This window comes from Lissotriton helveticus, chromosome 8 (genome assembly GCF_964261635.1).
Source record: "Lissotriton helveticus chromosome 8, aLisHel1.1, whole genome shotgun sequence".
Classification (NCBI taxonomy): domain Eukaryota; kingdom Metazoa; phylum Chordata; class Amphibia; order Caudata; family Salamandridae; genus Lissotriton; species Lissotriton helveticus.
In genome coordinates, this window is record NC_136069.1 from 1,398,369,249 (window position 1) to 1,398,381,860 (window position 12,612).

The window sequence follows — 12,612 nt, forward strand, 5'->3', positions numbered from 1 at the left end:
AAGGGGATGGGTCTTTGTGGGTTAGATAAAGTGTTTGTTTCTGGTGAACCTCTCACTTTTGGAAGGCCTGTATACAGCTTAATTAATCCACATTTCTGCTGAACAACACGTGGGCAGACTGGAAAATCGATGCAGCCTTTGTAGCAGTACCATTGCTCTGTCTACCTACTCAGCTTGCAGAGTTTCAAATAACAATGCTAGTCACAGCTGGTAAAACAAAATCACCATAATGCAGCACCTTTAGATATCTTTTGTGGTTGCTGCGCGTAGTTGTGTACGATAAACCTTACACTCATTCTGGTGAACATCAAATTCACTGCATTTGAAAGATCTGAAAAATGCTCACAAAAAGTGTGGAAAGCAGCGGTGGCTACTCCGCTAAGGCAGAGGAGCGTCGCCCACTGCTTTGAAGCAGTGAAAGAAAGGAAACATAACATGAAAATAACTTGAGGTTATTATCATTTTATGTTTTCCTGTTGCAGCAGGTTTGTGGGTGGGGCTGCTCCGATGACAGAGGAGTAGGGGGAGGAGTGGTTTGTCCACTCCAAGTGTGCATGAATGCTTGGCTGGCCCACTCGAGCAGGACAAACATTAATTCGCACTTTGCATGTTCTACACGACTGCTCCATTACAGCCTGCGTGGAGAACAGGCCCAGGATACCATTCCCTGTCTGAGCGCCGAAACACAACGCTCAGACCAATCACAAAGCTGGATTGCAGCGTTGTGATTGGCTCAGGGGAGCATGGGTGCTTAACAATCACAATGCTGCATTACTGCAGCATTGTGATTGGCTCAGTGAAGCCTGGTTGCTTCCTGTTCCAGTCCCAGGGGAGAGACGGTGACGGAGATACGGAGGTGAGACGCGGCATCAGGTAAGTGTTTTTTTATTCTTATTTAAACCCCCTTATATGCCCCCTACCATCCACCACCCCTATCCATGCCGGCCACAACTGGTGGAAAGATTAACATTGTAATAAAAAAAATGCAGAATGTAAACAAGGAACAGTAACATTTCAGTCACTAAAGATGTTGTATTAAAAGGAGCTAGAAAGTGCAATTCGGTGGTCCTTCCCTGATTGATACAATTGTAAAACTAGTAGTTGTGCAAATTCTTTTGTCAGCTTTACTTTGTTTCATAAAACCATTAGGGCCTGTGGTGCTATGAGCCAATTCACAAAAATTGCATGCTGACTTTGGAAATGAATTCTGATTTTGCAAATCGATGTATGAACTATTAGGTGGGCTCACAAAATGATCATTCAAAGTGGTCACATAATGACTGGCCTAGTGAATATTAATAGACAAGTCGTAATTTGCAACCCCTCCTCCCCAGTGATTGGCTGCAAACACCAAGATAGTGGCCTGCAAGGGATAACAGACTACCATCCCTGTGTTTGTTTAACCAAGCAGAAAACTTTCATTACAGCAGCCCCAGTTTCTTAAAGAAACCAGTGCTGTTTTAAAAATATATATACGTTTCCCTTTGGGAAGACATTAGGGAGAGCAAGCAAAGATCACCTGAACTACGGTCTACTCCCCTGAAGCTGTCAACACGATTCTCAAAAGGGAAGAGGTCCCAAAGGGACCCATTTCTCTTTGTAAAGCATTGATCACTTTCTTTGAGGAGTCAGTAACTGGTCAATAGTTTGAGACCGAAATAGAACACCTCCGACACATACCATACCATATCGCAGTTTGGAAGGAACGACCCTTCATGCCTCTTCCAAGTTGTGATTCAGTATGGGCCATATACAACTCAGTCTTGATCCTGCTCCAATAGGAACAGTCCAGCCCAAATTGCCAGGCATGTCCTCTCTGAAATGGAACACAAGCAACCCAGGAACGGTTTTGCCCAGTTTGGGGCTATTCAGTCAGGTGTAGCTTGGTTCCAGTGGCACAATGAGCAAATGACCCATATCTTGGCATACCCATGGCACTTAAGGTATCAACTGCAACAACAACAAGATGATGGAAGGAATGCTTTAATTAATCTCAACCACTGGCAATCACTCTGGGCTGCATCTCAGTCCATCTTTTTTTGCCCACCATTCCACATTAGTTTGGACCCAGCCATGTGCAAATCAATCTTGACCCTGCTTCAACATCCAGCCCTAGCTGCTAAGCCAGGTCCTACCTGAACACAAGCAACCCAAGACCATTTTGCCCTGAATGGGGCTCTTTGGTCGGGTGTAGCTGCGCGTGGCTGAGGATGTGTGCAGTGGGTGGTTGGCTGCCTATAGCAAGGTTTGGCTACAGATTGCAGGGTTGGTCATGGGTTGCGGCCAGGAACCAGGCCCTCCAGCCAACCGCCTGCTGTCCACAGTTGAAGGCGATTCGCAGTGGGGTTTAGGTTCCCATGGCAGGTTGGGCTAAGGGTCAGGCCCTGTTGCCAACCTTCTGCTATGGACGGCTAAAAACTGTGTACAGAGAGGGTTGACCGGCAGCCATCTGCAGCATGCTGTTGAAGGTTGGGCAAAGTGGGGAAGGCCAACCAAGGGGTTTTGGTTGAAGGGAAACCCCCTGCAGCATGGCTTAAGCCGCTCGTAGCTGGAGTGGGTGCAGGGTCTGGCCAAAAGAGTCCAAACATCTGCTATACATGGCCAAAAACTGTGCTCTGGGGGGGTGTTGGCTTAATATGATCTGCAAAACAACACTGTCTAATGGGTACCCTTACGAAATGAATATTTATGATGGGATCAGACATTCCAATGTGGTTCCCTCTGCACTGGAAATCAAGATGTTTATTTGTTAAAACAAGTCAAGAGAATTTGCACAAACAGATCATAGTTGTGCTATTTAGGAAGAAATTGGATGAGGTGAATAATGAGATTGGGGACTATAAAGACTCTCCTAAGCAGTGTGAGGTCCACAAACTTCAATAAGATATAAATATGTTTTTGCATGAGAAAGTCTATCCCCGCACTAGAGGCAACTACAAACATCAAAATGTGGAGACACAAAAAAGAGGGCATAAAGATCAAAGTTGGTCATCTAGCTCATACTCAGAGGATTTGTCATGTGACAGTTCCAATAAAAGTTCCAAAGGAAGACGTTGCATATGAAGAGGTAGAAGATTTCACAATAAATACCATCAGACACCTGCAACCCACCAGATTATGTTTTGGCCAGGACCCTATGGCCCCCCTTCCACTACTTCCACCCTCTTTCTTTCAGGGTAACCAGCCATATTTAGGGAGAGGTGGAGGGAGAGGAAAACGAGGCAAAAGAGGAGAGTAACAAGTCCACTAGAAGGAAGTAGGCAGGAACAAGAAGGGCTGAGAAGATGGAGCAAGACCAGAGAAATTCAACCCAGGACAAGCGGCCAGTAGAGCTGATAGTTAACTTAACAACAGAACTTTTGACTACAGAAAAACATCAAGTTCTGAACAAAAGCCCGGGTTTTGTTCTAACTAGCTGTGTTGTGTTGTGTTACTCCTCCCGCCTCACTTCCATGGGCCATGACTTGACCTGCTGCTCCTCCTGCCTCATTGCCGCGAGCTGTGACCCGACCCGTGGCTCCTCCTGCCTCTCTGCCGCGGGCCGAGAATCGCCCCAAGACATCTCCCGCCTCACTGCAGCGGGCCGTGAATCGACCTGCCGCACCTATTTTCGGACACCAGGCACGCCGCAGCTCAGTGCGGCAGCCCGCTGTTTCTTTTTGGGCACAAAGATGCGCCTTGCAGCAGTTATATCCTTTGGTGCACAACGCCAACGTAAACGGCAGCCTGCCTACGGCCAAACTACACTTACCTGAAATCTTTCAAAAGCTGCTTGCATTCTTGATCAGGGGCCATCTTTCTTCATGTTCTTTTTCCATGTTTCCTCTTGGGTGTGGTTTTCTTTACCATTTCAAGAAGGTGTTTTTTCTACCTATTTTCCTTTTCCTATTCCAAACCAAGATGGTGGTTCTTCTTCCTGTTATATCACTTCTTATCCATGGGTATTTCAGAAACTGGATTCCTCATCTTTCTTGGGTTGCAACACTCTTCATTCCTGTTGGTGTTTCTTTGCTCCTGTTTACTCCTATTTTGCTTCTGTTGGTGATACTTGCTCCAGTTTGGTATTCCTTCCAGTGGGCTCCTCCTTCCTAGGTTCTCAGGTCTGTCGCTACCTTGCTGTCTACCACCGTTGACGTGTCCGGTTGTCTGGATTCTGGAGTCACTGCTTCCATCAAAGGTTTTTGCCTTCAGGGTTTTTATCTCTCGGGGACTCCTTCTGGACGGCACTGTCTGTCCTGATGTTGAATTGTCAACAGCACCATGGCTATCAGAAATAGTCATCCCTACCTAGGACAGACCAGAACCCTCAAGACCCGGAACCAGGAAACATCTTTACGTCTAAAGGTCAGAAGTGAAAGTTCAGAAACTGACAGTGTTGATATGTTCAGATTAAGAGATGAACTTGGTGGCAGTTTTCCACAAGATAAGAGTAATTGCCTTCTATAAGAATGCACCAGAAACCACACCGGACCAAGGCCACACTGATTTGAAAAATAAATCTTACTTTAATCTACTACCATCTACTACCCGTCCAGAGGTCTTCGTTTTCAAATAAACAGTGATTCAAGAGATTGACGGCATTAACACCCAAAAGTGAGATACCATAACTGAATGAAAAAGGAGAGAGCAGCACTTGACTCTCTTTGCAAGAAAACTTGCCTTGTCATTAAGCAAGCTGACACAGGGGGTGCCATTGTGATCCAGTTTGCCGAGGATTATAGAGAAGCATGCTTGACCCTATTGAGAGACACAAGAAATTGTAAGATACTACAATCAGATTCCATTGAATCATACAAAAGGAAAATGCAACACTATTGAATCTACCAATCAAGGATGGATTACTAAGAAAGAGGCTGAGTTTTGGACTACTGAGAAACCCAGAATGCCATATTTTATACTATGCTTAAAATCCACAAGCAAAGAACCCCTCCAGATAGATTCCAGCATCAGCTCAGTTTTAGAACCAGTTTCCTAGTTTGCAGAGTTGTTCCCGTGGCCTCTAGTTATGGAAATTAAATCCTATGTGAAAGACACTAAACATCTACTCAACATTATTTCAGAACTGGTTAGTCACAATACACCCAAGCACACTAACTCATTATATCTATAATCCAATAGCAAACAGCAAAGGAGATTTTCCCTTCTGGTGCATTTCCAATGAGTCCTTAGTCAAAATGTCCCTTGAGCAAGGCGTCAAGAAATGCTTGAACCACACTTCCAAATCAGGTCTTTTTAGTTTTTATTTCCACAACAAACAAACAAAGAGCAGCAGCTGCTATTTCTTCATTTGGACTCATTGGAAACGCACCAGATGGGAAAATCTCCTTTGCTATTTGCTATTGGATTATATATATAATGATTATGATTGCTTGGGTGTATTGTGATTAACTATTGCTCCAGACTGTATCAGTCTAGAGATTTAATTACCCTGGTGGGTGGGTATTAAGACGCCATTTTTAAGCACCTCGTACCAATTCAGCTCAAAAGTTCTATTTAGACTTAGAATGTCAAAAGATGTGCAGACCAAACAGCAAACCCACGTATTGTTTTTTGGATGTGATTATTTGAGAACTGGTTTACGATACCACCAAAGTACTCATTAATGTTTCGCTGTTAAGGCACTATACACGTACATATCCCAAGAAGAGAACCGGCAAGTCATCAAGAAATGTATTGGTCCTTTGAAGCATCAGTCCACTTGATCCTGCAACTAGCCTGCTTGGTCCTGACTAAAAACATCCTTACATTTGAAGACACAATCTATCTGTAGCACACAGAACTTATAAGAGGGGCACATTTGCGCCAAGCATAGCTTGTTTGTATGTACATTGGTTTGAACAACAACACATATGGGGCAACAACCCCTTCGGAAAGGAACTACGACTCTGGCATAGATATATTGATGGTGTATTCATAATTTGGCATGGTAACATTATTAGGAATCAACAAAACCAATTCCTGCGATTTACCATGACCACAAGCCAAGATGAAATAACCTTGTTGATGTAACTATAAAAGCGGGAAGGGGCAGATTTATTACCAAACTTTGCATGAAGCCCACAGACAAGAATAGCCTTCTCTGCTTTGAAAGTGTTCACCCACAGGTGCTTAGAGAAAACCTGCTGGTGGGACAGTTCCTCCATATCAGTAGGAATTGTTCCAACATAGAAGAATACAAAAGAGAGGCAGTGGTACTCACCACCAAAATCACAGACAGATTCTACTCCCAGAGATTGATCCAAAGGGCCAACGAAAGGGCCAGGAACAACCACTGAGAGACTCTCTTATTAGGTAAAATAAGAACAACAAAAAAGACCTCATTTGTGTAAGTGCATATAGCATTGTCTCTAATGAAGTAAAGAAAACTATCACTAAGAATTTGTGGATTCTGACGCGCAATGATTTGAACTTTGTCAATTTTCTCCTTTAAAAGGAACACTAGTCTCAGGAATCTTTTACTTCATACAAGACTGAAAGAAGACTGTCGCCATAAACCAGGACACTCTGTGAGGTCTCCCAAGGGTTATAGGCCATCATACTTGTGGTCAAAGTGCTGTGTGTCCCCTGACTAGACACACCACGACATTTGACCTCACCCCAGGGAAGCAGAGAAATCAAGACAATTACAACTTTAAAAACTTCATTTGTTTAATCGGATGCCCATGTAAATTGAGGTACATAGGAATGATATCAAGAAAGATCAAGACATGGATCGGGGAACACTGAAGCAACATCGGTGCCAGTGGTCTTCTACCAAATTAGCAAAACATGATGTGGAAAAGGGACATAGATACTTAAATCTTTATTGGGCAATAATCGAAAAAATCAATATGTTGAAAACTCTGCTGGAGCGCGAACAATGCTGGGTTAACAGACGTGGGACTAACAAACATGACTGAATGATAAAGTTCCCTGGATTCAACGTAATTCCCTGGAAAATCTTTACTAAAGTAGATTCCATCTGATTGGGGTACAGATCCTCCCCCTGCCGTTATGTTGCCTGGCCTATTCCAAATACTTTCCCTCTACACCTTGCTAACAACTAGCAGCTTGAGTTATAAACACTTGAAGAATTGTGGTCATTCTTAATGGCATTTTTGAACTGTTAGTAATGTAGTTAAGTTGTACTAATTTTGTGTACCTCCAGACTTGTGCACCTTTTTATGCATATCAGTCATGCTGCCCTTATAGAGCCTTTTGCGATTCTTTTTCATGTTTCTGTATAGAAAAAAGACTGACTGTAGCTACTGTTTTGGGCCACCGATTGGATTCAAATCCCCATGATTCCTTCGGGCACGCATCAGTTGTAATGATGCAACCACATCACCACTCCCCCTACGCACACAGAGCTTAGGCTGGCCTCTTGTTACACTGCCTCTCTAACATCAGACCATGATGATGCTGGCCAGAGTGAGGACACGTCTAGTTGTATGGGCAGTGTGACATCCTTGATAACGTGAGTACATAATACAAAGCCCTTTATCCATACACTCACTGTGCTACTTATATTTCTCTCTACTTTTTGACTTACTGCCATATGCTCTGACTTTGCTTACTATCAGTGTGTGACTACAGGGGCACCACACACTCCTCCCCCATCTTGTCTACAACGATTTCTGAGTATGATAAGGCTGTTCATGTCTATCTGTGTGTCACAAATATTTATATTTTATGTACATATGGTGATGAATGGCCTCTATCAATGAGATAATTTCTTGGCATGCTAGTGTGTGTTCTTCTACAGCATGAATTTACCTCTCCACACTATTGAAAAGCTAAAAACCTGAGTGACTGTTTTGAAGATGAACCATTGGTGTGCTGTTTGCTGTCACTCTTGTTCTGCATGACCACAATGGATTTTATCACATTCATAGAGACAGTAAACTGACCGGGAAGCTACTGCCCTTGGACCTCTCAGCTGCCTTTGACACGGTTGACCATGACACTCTGAAACAAAGACTTTTTGAAGCCGGCATAGAGGGAAATGCTCTAGACCGGATCGCGTCCTACCTTCGAAACAGAACTAATGTCATCCATACCCCACCTTTCTCGTCCAAACCATACTCCACAAAAGCAGGGGTCCCTCGAAGTTCTATCATCTCGCCCATGGTTTTCAACATCTACATGAAGTCATTACCAGTACTGATCAATACATTTCACCTCATGTGCTATAACTATGCAGATGACACGCAAATACTCCTTCAACTGGAATGCGCCAAAGACATTGGGAAATCACCAATTTTCAGCTGTCTGAGAGCCGTGGATCAGTGGATGACTTGGAGCCATCTCAAATTAAATGCTTCAAAAACAGAAATACTCACATGTGGCGATTGGAAACATTACAACCCGCTTGCCGCATGGCATGATGAACTGGGATCACTGCCTAAAGTATCAAGGGAAGTAAGAAACCTCGGAATGACCATGGACTCCAAGCTGTCGATGAATGCCCAAGTGGATAAACTAGCAAGATCAAGCTTTGCTACTATAAAAACGCTGCGACGAATTGTCCCTCATTTGGGATTTCCACACAAGGTCCAAGCTACCATCTCCCTTGTTCTGTCCAAACTCGATTAGGCCAATAGCCTCTACCATTGATCACCTTTAACGACCATGAAAAGACTAAACGGATTCAGAATTCGGCTGCCAGACTACTCTTGCAAATCAAACTGCGAGACCACATCTCCCCTGCCTTGAAAGCCCTGCATTGGTTACCGGTTGTCAGAAGATCCACGTTCAAGCTGCTTTGTATCACCCACAAAGCAATACATAGAATAGGACCACTCTTCATCAGGAATAAAATCACCAAACGCATTCAACAAAGGAACCTCCGCTCTAAAGGAGCATCTCGCCTCAAAATCCCACCATACAAGAAAAAAAACATGGGTGGCACATCCTTCTCTGTTCAAGCAGCCAAACTATGGAACTCTTTACCCCTCAACATAAGGTCCACCGACAACCACCTTATATTCAGAAAACTACTCTTGATTTGGCTTTTCCCCACATAAGCACCATACGCAAACAGAAATTTACAGCATATCCCTCTGTATATAAGCATTTGTTTTCACTACAGATATATACCTATCTTTGTGTATCACTTTGTATAAACATGTAAAATAATTATGTTGTTAAGAGAAAAAATAATGATAATAATAAATAAATAAAAATCATCTTTGGTCTACATGTACATACACCCATTGTGCATCTATGTACCTTCTATGTACTTGGATCTGTGTGTCTGTTACTTTTCTCCTGAAAAAGCATACCCAATGCACTACCCTATTTCTCATCCTGTGCCTCTATCAATAGCTTTAATCTACATATACTTACCTACTTTTTGTATCTATATACTTTCAATGTACTTATGGATCTATATATTTATCACGTTCTTATTATTTAGCATTTCCAATACACTACCCTATTTCTCAGCCTATACTTCGCTCAATATATCTTCTAGCCCAACCTTCTGACTCATCTCAAACTTCTTTCTACTACTCCTTCCAATGCACTACCCTATCTCTCATCCTTTACATCTATCAATACATCCTCTACACCCACTCTCTCATTTATCCCAAACCCCATACCACTACCATGATCGCCAAAATAACCCTTTCTAGACTCTCTCCTACTCTACCCCTCCTTGCATCATCTGTCACCTCTTTTTACTATACCGATCCCCTAAAACAAACCTTTCTAAACTCTTCCCTCTGACTCCCCCCCTCCAAAACTCATTTTTTCTCATGCAAAAGCCTCATCCTACTGCTAAGACCTAAACAAAAAAATCCTTCTCTCTTTTATCCCTCCACTATCCTTTTCAATCAAAATTAACAGACTAACATGTTCACTTCTCAAATTCCATATTCAACTATACTAATATACTACCCAAATAACTGAATAACATATCCAGTACTCAAATTGCTTCATATTTATACTATACAAATTTTCAACACTAATCCTTTATGGGTTCCGGAGTGGCGTGCTACTCGCCACAAAAGACCTTCAACACCCATCAGGGGTAACAAGTGCTATATGAATGCAAATCTTTCTTCCCCTTTTATCCCTTCGCTATCCTTCTCACTCCAAGTAACTGACTAATATCCACCACTGAAATTACTTCATATTTCACCATATTAATTCACCACTAATACTTTATAGGCTGCCTGAATAGAGTGCGTCAACAAGCGCTATATAAACACAAACCTTTTTTCCTCCTCTATCCTTCTGCTATCATTCCAAATCCAAATAACTGACTAACCTATCCACCACTTAAAATGTACTTGCATGTTTCACTATACTAATTCTCTGTGGGTCCCGGAGTAGCATGCTACTCGCCGTAAAAGCGCTTTGACGCCTCGTCAGGGGTAGTAAGCACTATATAAATGCAATTACAATACAATACAATACAATAATCAAGACTGAATATTACTCCAGGGTAATCTGTGTTTTGTGTTTGTCTGTTCCCCTTTAATTAAGAGGTAGACAGTAGATAAGACTCCGGAACACAAGACCATAGCTGAAACATCTCTGTTTTCAGTGGAGAGAGCATCACATTGGAACGTCTGATCTTATCAGATATATCCATTGGGTGGGGATACCCATTAGTGTTTGTTGTTGATACAATAGGGAGAAAATGTCCATCCCTCAAATAATTCTCTTTCCCCTTCCCTGTGGGCAAGCCTATGGTGTTCCCACTGGGTTTTTGTAATTATGGCCAGAAAACCCAAGGAATTCACTGAAAAAGCCAAAGGTTAAAGTGATGTTATAGTTATAGATGTTATATATGGTATTAAGATCTTACTTTAAAACAAAAATAAAAATCTCAACTGTACAATAAAAAGCTTACATTAAAAGAATATCTATAAATTAAATGAAAACAAAGGTTAAAGTGATGTTACAGGTAGACGCTGGAATAATACAAAAATTAACATGTTATCGGATGCCATTTGAAATGGGATGAGTGATGTAATATGTGAATAGGTAAGCAATGCATGTTGGGCCACTACTTGCAGTTACACCAATAAACTATAGCTGGTGAATTTCAGTGTCTTTTTATTTTTTAAACTTTTTTTATATTTTATTTCAACACCTAGATATAACTTGACTTTAACCTTTGTTTTTTTAAGTAAATATAAAGAAAGATCTATGTAACTATATATTTCATATTGGCCATCACCATTGTGTAGTTATTGTTAGGTCAGACTTTCAATATTAAGAACGCTGTTTGTTTTGCTGGTAACTTTTCTACTGTTTCACCAATCGTCACAAACTGTTTAAAAAAATGAAACATTCATCCACCTCAGCTCCTTCCTAGAAAACTTTAGGGTGATCTGTCAGTGGGGGGAGAGAAAAAAGGGACATCCCCAATTTTTTTTTCCAATGCAATTACCCACGGGCATTTAAGGAAGTGTTTTAGAAAAATGGCTGAACAGAATTACATAAAATTTGGCAGAAAGATACATTTTTATTCAGAAAGCGTGCATTTTGTAATTTGGTGGATGTATATTGACAGTTGGTCCCGCAAACAAAAAAGAAATACATTCTGATGGCCTAAAAGGCTTTTTTACCCATCAACCATTGAGGTCACACTGGACCTCAAAGTTCCCGCTGGACTGAGCAACTTGATTGGCTGGCTGCAACATTAAGAGAAATATTGTAGTCCCCATGTCCTGAACGTAAAATGAAAATAACATCGTACGGAGGAGGGTAGGGGTACTCTAACATCTGGCCCTTGTGGAAAGGGGTCCAGGAGGGTCCAAAACATATATATTTGTTCTGTGCCGTGGGTCCCATGGTACTCCTGCAGGACTCTGTGAGGGCTCCCCTGTGGTCCAGCGGGACTCCTGAAGGATCCAGCATAGCCCCTTGTGTTCCCACTGGACCCAGAAAAAGAAAACCAAAAAAATAAAAAAGTAAAATGTAGATGGGGGTCTATTTGGGGTGTCCAACCGCTATGTTTGGGTGCAGGGGCCTGTGGCCAACCCCATGCCATGCACAGCTGTGCGGTGAGTTGAGTGCAGCAGAAGGTTTAAGCATTATTGACGCTCAGAGGAGCAGATCTCTGTGCCTGCCTGGCATACACAGGTAGGAGTGAGACACAGATCATGCCAATTCTGAATATTTCCCTCCCCAGCCTGCTCTCCCTTTTCTTTTTTCTCATTGCTCCAGATGCCCACTCACTCCACCATTTTCTGACTGTTTTTTTCCCTATTGCCCCTCGTTTGTGCTCTGATGGTAGCTGCTATTGGTTTTGTGAGAGGTTTCCAAAATCCACCAGCATTGACAAGACCAATAGTGGTACCCAGCTATGTTAAAAGTATCAAACACATTGCTTATTATACTTTCTCAAGCGCTGTTGAATTGCATGATGCAACATGCATTACGGTATCCCAGCACATGATGCAATGCAGCAGCAAACTATAACATAAGTTATAGATATAGTTTTCTATACTTTCAAAATGGCTGCCAATTTCCATGAAATGATCTGATGATGCATCGTAATTTGAATCCTGCAACCCAGCGGCCACCTTGAAAGCATAGAAAACTATTTGTAATACATTTAACATAGCAGTTGTGTTGCTCGCTCAACAGTGGCAAAGCTAGATTAGCTGGCAAGAG